Source organism: Chelonus insularis, unplaced genomic scaffold, assembly GCF_013357705.1.
Source record: "Chelonus insularis isolate UGA/USDA-ARS -01 unplaced genomic scaffold, ASM1335770v1 contig_127_pilon, whole genome shotgun sequence".
Classification (NCBI taxonomy): domain Eukaryota; kingdom Metazoa; phylum Arthropoda; class Insecta; order Hymenoptera; family Braconidae; genus Chelonus; species Chelonus insularis.
The window spans coordinates 92,009-100,816 of NW_023276367.1; the positions used below are offsets into that span (position 1 = coordinate 92,009).

Sequence of the window (8,808 nt, forward strand, 5' to 3'; positions counted from 1 at the left end):
AATTAGAAATTAGTGTTTTTAAGTACAAAAATCGGTTAAACTTTTATTAAACTATCACATTATTATCCTTGAAATAAAGATTCAGTCATATTTAAACGAAGAAATTTGTGCGACTGCCAGACTCGGTTGTTCCTCGATGAATCTAATGTTTACTAACAATGTGGCCTGAAGTTAATTGTCCAATCACAATTGCTTATGGACATTGCAAAAAATTTTACTGGATGAATGAAATTTACATTGTAGCCAAATTTCAAAAACTTGATTATTTATTGAGGTAAACGCAAATTGTATCAGATGTTAGAAATTTTATTATTCAATCGAGTATGTACAGTATACAGTACCGGACATATGTAAATACTGTGTAATTTTGTATAGGAGGGTATAGGAAAATCAGATGTATAACCATGAAAAATATAGTCTATATTCTTCATTATGGAGAATATAACATGTTATATTCTCCATGTTCTTCATGTCCGGTACTGTACATATTTTTGAATAAAGTAATTTAGCATTTTTACACTTTGGGGTAAAGAGCGAAACTTTTTTATCATTTGTTATAAAGCCGTACCAGAGAAGAGAGACCAATGGTCTCTCTTCTCTAGCCGTACCAACAAAAATAAATAGGGATTTTACGATACCAAGAGATGTAATTTTTGCAAAAATGTCAAAAATGTATTATAACATATTTTGTCTTTCTGATAATCTAAGCTCTTATATTATAAGAGATTTTTTAAATTCCTTTTTCATATAGTTTTTAACATTTTTTTGTTAAATAAATTGACTTATAAATCAAGCTATAGCAATTTTCCAATTTGGGAGTTTTTAGCAACAAAGTGTTCTTTTTAAAAGTTTTTTTTCATTGACAAAGATTGGAAAAAATATATTAGCAAAATTTTAAATCATCATAAACTTCAATAAATTTAGTAGGACGATGACTATTGATGAAGTTATTTTTTGTTCCTTTTTTTTTATTTGAATGTAATGATAATATGACATATGTATTATGTGTATAATATAATTCCTCAAGAGTCGTCTCGTTGTCTCAAGTCTGGTGTTTTGATATAACAATTTATGCTGAAATATGGCAAACTGCGTTAAATTTACATTAACGTGCTGAATCATGGTTTTCGAGCATCGAGGATAAACTTCCAAATTCAAAGTTGTTGAGCGCCATCTTGTGCAGCATTGGTTACCATTGTAAACTCATTACCGACTTAACTATACTCTTCGACATGATTAGTACTTTGTCATTTACGTCTGCTTATGACCGTTATGACCATTAAAAAGGAATTTTTACTTTCATTTAAAGTGCTCCCGTTCATTTTTAAACTAATTGTTCATACTTAAACTTATACATATATATATACATATACATATATATTTCATTTACATTGTAATAAAATGTATCGGAGTATCAAATCATAACATGGTCATTTATAATTCGTTGTGTTGGTGAAATTCTACATTAACTTCCTGTGCATGGCGATGCCTAACGAGCGTCATTCATCGTTTTGAGAGAGTGTAGTAGTTAAATAAGCTTTTGCAATTTTTTAAATTTTGTGTGCATCTGTTTATTAAAAAGAAAAAAAGAATAGTTTTAAAGTATCCACAAATAAATTCTTATAAACATTTAGAAGCAATTTTAGGGTGCACAAGCCTTCAAGGTAGGGGTGCAAAGACCCCAAGTGTTGAAAAATGATCAACATGGAGACAGATAAAATTCTCGAAGATACGAATACAAATAATCCGGTAAATCAAAGTTATAACATGTAAATTGAATTTTTAATCGTTAAACTGGTCTTAATTTTTTTTCAATATCCTTAAAAACATCTTATCTAGTTGCAGTACTTTTAGTTCCACTCTTTCCCCCTCCCCTTTTTCCTAGTCTCTTTCTCTTTTCTCCATCTAATCCATTTTCTCCCACTACTTTATTACCTTTCCAATACTATCATCTTATGTTGATATGACTAATAAACTACTAATTACATATGTATTTATTTCTATTTAAATAAATTAGATATATATACATACAGATACGTTATATTAATAATATGTAAAAATAATTATTATCTAATTATTTTCAAATTTAAGTAGCTTTATTGTATTAAATTACTGAGATATTTTCCTTAGCATCGACATAATTTACTGAATCAAAAAAAAATTTTCGTAAAGAGTAATAAACAAACTGAAATTGAATATACGGATAATTGATTGAATATTGCTCTTTTCTAACAGTGTATTGACCGATTATTTGAATTTTTTCATCCATCTTTACTGTAAATTATATTTCATTAGTGATTTTTTTTTTAATTTTTAAAAAGTATTTTATTTTTGTTTATAATTCCTTTAAAATTTAATATAATTCAAAATAAATTTAATATTTATAGGAAAGTACATTTTTTACATGTACCATTAATTTGAATGATCTTTATTGTAAAGTTAATCTTGATAAAAAAATTTTTTTTACGAATTTTTATTGTTTTAAAAAAACAAAGAGATGCCGTTATAACCATAAATCAATGTTTTTGCTTAATTATTCTTTCAATACGCGCCTGCTCCTATACATACAATGACAAAACTCATGTTTTTGTCAAGAATAACTAGGTATAAATAATTTCATGATTTAAGTTTAAATGTTTTTCAGGTTAAAAAAATGTTTATTGGTTATTACTTTTTGATATTTTTTTTTCAAAAATTAAATTAAATATCTAAAAAGTGAGACTAAATATCTTAACTTATTTTTTGTTCCACTGTATCATTGTTTTTCTTATTATAAATTTATTTAATTTTTCAAAAATTAATTATGATGCAACAAAAAAACTGGACCAATTGGTGACTTAGTCTCGTAAAACTGGGTAATTTATACTGTCCACAGTACATAAAAGAATTTGCTTGAACAAGTGAGGCCAAGAACCACAAAATTTATATTATAGGTAATACTAACCTATTTGCTTGTTGTATTATTTAATAAAAAAATAATTTTATCGTGTTCTATATAAGTTCACAATTTTAAATATGTTCAACTTTTTAATAATGATTATAATAAAGATTTGAACCAGTAATGATATATTCTAAATAAAATCTATATATTGAGACGAATATTAACATCAGGAATTAGAAGTTTGCGTTGATATTTTGAAATAACGATTTTAAAATATGGGAAATGTTGTTCTAATAGTATGTTTGAGTCTTATTCAAATGAAATAATTGTCTATTAATATGTATAAAAATAATTATTATTTGATACAGGAAGAAAAAACATTAATAAATTTTATTTTTTTTTCAGTATTCAATGACGATATTGTATGATCCCAGTCGTAAAAAAGAGCCATTATCTCAAACAATGAATCTTACAACCCAATATACTCAAGAACGGGAAATGTGCATGAAATATTTTGAAAGATGGAGTGAACCAGAGCAAGTTCATTTTGTAGAACAATTATTACACGTATGTGTCATTATCAACATGGTCATATCAATACTTTCCTCAAGCCTATGTTACAAAGGGATTTTATTTCGTTATTACCTAGTAGTTAATTTAAAATATATTTTTCGACAAATAACAGAGAATACAGCTTTATAAATCTATTTTTTCTTTCTTTTAGAAAAGGATTAGATCATGTAGCAGAAAGTATATTATCTTACTTAGATGCTGATTCACTTTATGCAGCGGAACTTGTATGTAAAGAGTGGTATAGGGTAATTAGTGAAGGAATGCTTTGGAAAAAGCTAATTGAGCGTAAAGTACGAACAGATTCAGTTGGCGAGGATTAGCTGAAAGACGTGGATGGTTTTTATTACAAAATATTTTAAACAATTTTTTTATCTATAAAAAACTGAACTTCAAATATGATTTAAAATTACAGGATTCAACATTTATTTAAACCACGACCAGGTGAAAATTATCGTGATCATGCATTTTATAGGAATCTATTTCCAAATATTGTAAAAGATATTGAAGTATTGATAACAATTGGCGAATGGGGAAACACAAATTACAAAAGATTAATTGCCGAAGTGAAATTCCAAAGGTGTTTATTGCCTACAGTACGATGACCAAAAAATAGTTTCTGGTTTGAGAGACATACTATTAAAATTTGGGATCGAAATACATTACAGTGTATAAAAGTTTTAACTGGTCATACGGGTTCTGTACTTTGTTTACAATATGATGATAAAGCTATTATATCTGGCTCTTCCGATAGTACAGTCCGAGTTTGGGATGCTAATACCGGAGAAATGGTTAATACTTTGATACATCACTGTGAAGCTGTATTGCATCTAAGATTCAATAATGGAATGATGGTAACTTGTTCCAAGGTAATAAAAAAAGATTTCGATTATTTATGCTTAAAATATTTCATTAATTTCTCTTTATTATTCATCATATCTTTATAATATTTACGGCGTATTTGCATGTTGAATTAATGTATAGTACGATAAAGTATAACAATTTCTATTTGTAGGACCGTTCAATAGCTGTCTGGGATATGACATCGCAAACAGAAATTGCTTTACGTAGGGTATTAGTCGGCCATCGGGCAGCTGTTAACGTAGTGGATTTTGACGAAAAATACATAGTGTCAGCTAGTGGTGATAGGACAATTAAAGTATGGAACACTTCAAGTTGTGAATTTGTACGAACGTTAAACGGCCACAAACGGGGAATTGCGTGTTTGCAATATAGAGATCGCTTAGTGGTTAGTGGTAGTAGCGACAATACTATCAGACTATGGGATGTTGAGTGTGGTGCGTGTTTGCGTGTTCTTGAAGGGCATGAAGAATTAGTAAGATGTATAAGATTTGATAGAAAACACATTGTTAGCGGAGCCTATGATGGGTAACTATCTTTTTCTTTCAATTGACTTTTAACTCTAGATCAGTTTTTTAATCTGATTTTTACTGTATTTTAGTAAATTAAAGTATGGGATTTAGTTGCTGCTCTAGATCCTCGAGCACTTGCCAGTACACTTTGTTTACGTACATAGTGGTAAAAACAAAAATAATATAATAATTCGTAAAATCCAATGTTTTGAACTAATTTATTTCTTTTAATCTCTAGGAACATACAGGACGGGTTTTCCGTTTACAATTTGATGAATTTCAAATAGTTTCTTCGTCCCACGATGATACCATACTTATTTGGGATTTTCTTAATTGCAATGGATCTGAAAATAATGCTGTTAGTAGTTCTACTGTACCGAATCCACCATCGAATACTAATCAAGCTGATACCAGATCTCCATCCCGTATGTAACTTTAATACATATTTTAGATACATTCACTTTTTATTCTGTTAACTTTAAATTTAAAAAATTTTTTTTTTTTATTTTTAAATATTTTAGCATTTGAGTGACGTATGAAAACTGATCTAATCATTTATTGTGATACGAATGTAAGTAATTAACGAACAAATATTAATGTAATTAATTATGTATGAAATTTTCATACTCTCTTTTTTCAAGAGTTATGAAATTGATGTTATGATGTTGTTTTTAGATTTGTGGTAAATAAGTGAATACTTAATGTATTCACTTGGGATCTGTGAATAAATAACATTAGTGCCCAACAAAAATGGAATAAAAAAATATTAAGATAATGAATTTAAATGGATATTTATTGATCAACAATGAATTGAATCATGTAAAATGCACATGGAATGTAAAGATGAACTGAATGTGAGAAAAAATTTTTTTGTCTATCGCGAAATTAGAGAAATTTGTCATTTCTTAATTAAAAAACCAACTTTTTCTATTATTATACGTTAAATGACAAAAGAAATTTCCCAATCAGCAGAAGAATAATGGGCAATTTTTTCAAAAAATTGGATAAAATATTATACGTACAAGATAACTATACAATAAGATAATGTATTATAGTAATTAAAAATTTTTATGTAATTAATTTATAGCGCGAAAATTGTATAATGTGGAATGTTTGGCGTACTTATTCTTTGTAAATGAAATATGAATTGTGAATGAATTGTATGATTGTTCTGATATAAATTTCTCTGAATGAATAAATTAGCAATTCATTGCTAATATATTACTAAAATTTTCCACATAATAATGATGCTCTGCTAATTATTCATTTTATAAAAATAAATTTTTCAGTTATTCTAGTTATCTTTTAGTGTAAATGTGAAATAAAATAATTAAATTTCAAATGACGAAACAGCCTACAAATTAAGATATATCAATAGCCTGATTTCGAACTTTAATAAATTTATGTTCTACGATAATTTACAGATACAAATATAAACAAGTTCCAAAGGCTGTGCAATTATGACAGTGAGATATTCTTTAATCGACCATGACATACGAAATATAAACGTTAATTGCAGAATTTAAGTGTATTGACATTAAATACCATTCAATGTGAGCTTTTTCTGTATAATACGTTGTACTACTTTATAATTTAATATTTGATATATTTATTAATTCTGACATTTGAAAAATTAATCAAATTGATTAATGATCCTCTATAATAGTTTTATTTACTACAAAATTAAAAATCGAATAAACTGCTTTGCAAAAATACAAAAGCAAATAAACGTAACAATAAAAAATTTTTATCTTCTACTATTAGAGAACCTTTATATTAGTCTCCAATTTGTGTAGCTATTGTTCTAATTTTTGTGGGTTCTTAGTGAATCGTAAATAATTTTTTTCGAAAATCGAAGTTTAAGTATCATTCATCCTTTGGATACTTTATTTTTTAGCATTTCATTTACGTCTAAGTGACGGTATGTATGATAAAAAAAATAAATAGAAAGAATAGGATAAAAATGTAAAAAAAGAAAACTTTTATATCCATTTTATTTGGTCTTCTCGTAAAGACTGAATACTTTTTAACTCTCCATGCTTCACTATGGTAATATATGATTTATAACATACATGAGAATCAAGTGACGGATAATAATGTCGATAACACATATACGTTATCAAAAATCCAATAAGAGATCCAGCAACAACATCTGTAGAAAAAAACTTCGTTATTGATAATTTTATGGATTTAAAACGAAATTAATATCAATAACGTTGTTAAATATTTGATATTATCGATATACCTTGCCAATGATGATGATAATCACAAGTACGGCTTATTGCAATACACAGAGCTCCTATCAAGGGTAGTAAAAAACAACATAATGTCCAAGAATTGCCTTTACCAGACAGACTGAACGTTTTTAATTTTCCAGCTAAATATAATGCAGTAAATCCAAACTTACAAATGCAACTAAAAATATCAAGAATTTATTAATTTATTATCGATATAGATATTTTTATATTTATTTTTCAGTACTAATATAACATACATGATGAGTGTCCACTAGGAAAAGATTTTTTTCCATCCCTTATTTCATTCGGATTTCCTGTACAATTTAATTCTACATTTGCTAACCCATCAGGAAAACATCTCCAAAAAAAATCTGGTCGTGGTCTTCCTAATAATAAATATAAATAAGATTTATGAATAATTCATTAACAGTTAGTTTAATGAGTTATTTTTACTATTAACATTTGTAATTTTCAATAATAATGATGATAAAATGTGTAAATAACACTTACCTACAATAATCTTTATAACATTGTAATCAGTCCATTTAAACCAAGAGCTAACGTAACTGCGAGTACAGCTTGAGCAAAATCAACTTTATCCTTATAAATTAAAAAAGTACAAGTAATGACTAGTGCGGGAGTGATAAATACTAATGGCTGAAAACAGTCATAATTGTATTTTTTAAATTTGACAGAATTAATAAATAAATAATGATAGAAATTATATTCATATAAAGAATAAATACCCATAAAACAGTCGTCGGAACGTAAGAATCAGTCTTCGGATTTTTATATAACCATAATTCATCATCGTGTATTTTTCTGTTAAAGGGTTCTGTTTTTTCTAGCGTCCTAGAATGATTAATAAAAGTAATATAATATAAACAAACCAAATAAAACTGAAAAATATGTACATTAAAACTTACACAATTAAAAATGCCAAAAATATTCGTAAAAAAATATCGAACCAGAAATTGATTGAAATATCAACACCTCGCACTACAGCCCATCATATAGTTTATATTATATATAAAAAAACTTAAAATAAACTGAACAATGGACCGATTCCGAAATATTGTCGAACTGAGAAAAGAGTTCCTCAGTTACTTCAATGCTTCCGGGCTCCCCACCACTGATTTTTTACTCCTTCTACCACGTTTTTCGCTACAGCGCAAGCGTACCAAAACACATGAGGAACTCTCTTCCAGAAGTCTTCTCTCTGTGGCTTAGTTTCCACCGGAGGCGAGTTGAATAAAACATGAATCGAGATGAGAGTGTTTCCACCGGAGATGAAAACAAGAGTTGAGTTCAATAAAAAGCGCCTCTAAAGTTCACTTTTGAAAATATTAGTGTCTATAATAATTTTATCACATTGACGACAGGTGTCGCAGAAACAGCTTCGAAATGGGAGCGTGACATCCGTCCCCAATAAGATGTCAGTCAAAGGCATTTTTACAATCTTTTAAATTTAAATCTTTAAATGTATAATCTTACTGACTGTCAATCAAATTCTATGATGCCCAGATTTTTTATCTAATGATCATTTTAAAAATAAGCTTTATTCTTTTAATCTTTTAAAATTGGTTTTTTTTATTTTTAATCATTTAAGGCTAGGCTGAAGTCAGAGAGGCGACTGATTCCCCCTATCCAATACATGGGATCGGGATATTTCTAATTTCTTCGCCAATTTACTATTATTTCTATAAAATTAGGTACCAAATTACAGAAGAATTAATGCTGGACTGAC

General features: G+C 27.7%; 2 long non-coding RNA genes and 2 pseudogenes across 2 annotated transcripts; 3 read left to right on the forward strand and 1 right to left on the reverse strand.

The window, feature by feature from the left end:
* The first annotated feature begins 1,230 nt into the window (after window positions 1-1,230).
* LOC118067750 (uncharacterized) lies at window positions 1,231-3,438 on the forward strand. The gene is made up of 3 exons (XR_004690423.1): window positions 1,231-1,749; window positions 2,842-2,933; window positions 3,287-3,438. It is a non-coding gene; the product is annotated as an uncharacterized lncRNA (long non-coding RNA).
* A 12-nt stretch (window positions 3,439-3,450) lies between these two features.
* On the forward strand, window positions 3,451-4,844 carry LOC118067777 (beta-TrCP-like; annotated as a pseudogene).
* A 207-nt stretch (window positions 4,845-5,051) lies between these two features.
* On the forward strand, window positions 5,052-5,759 carry LOC118067742 (uncharacterized). Its single transcript, XR_004690422.1, has 3 exons — window positions 5,052-5,249; window positions 5,346-5,395; window positions 5,500-5,759. It is a non-coding gene; the product is annotated as an uncharacterized lncRNA (long non-coding RNA).
* Window positions 5,760-6,790: 1,031 nt separating this feature from the next.
* Window positions 6,791-8,070, reverse strand: LOC118067784 (phospholipid phosphatase 5-like; annotated as a pseudogene).
* Between the last annotated feature and the right edge of the window lie 738 nt (window positions 8,071-8,808).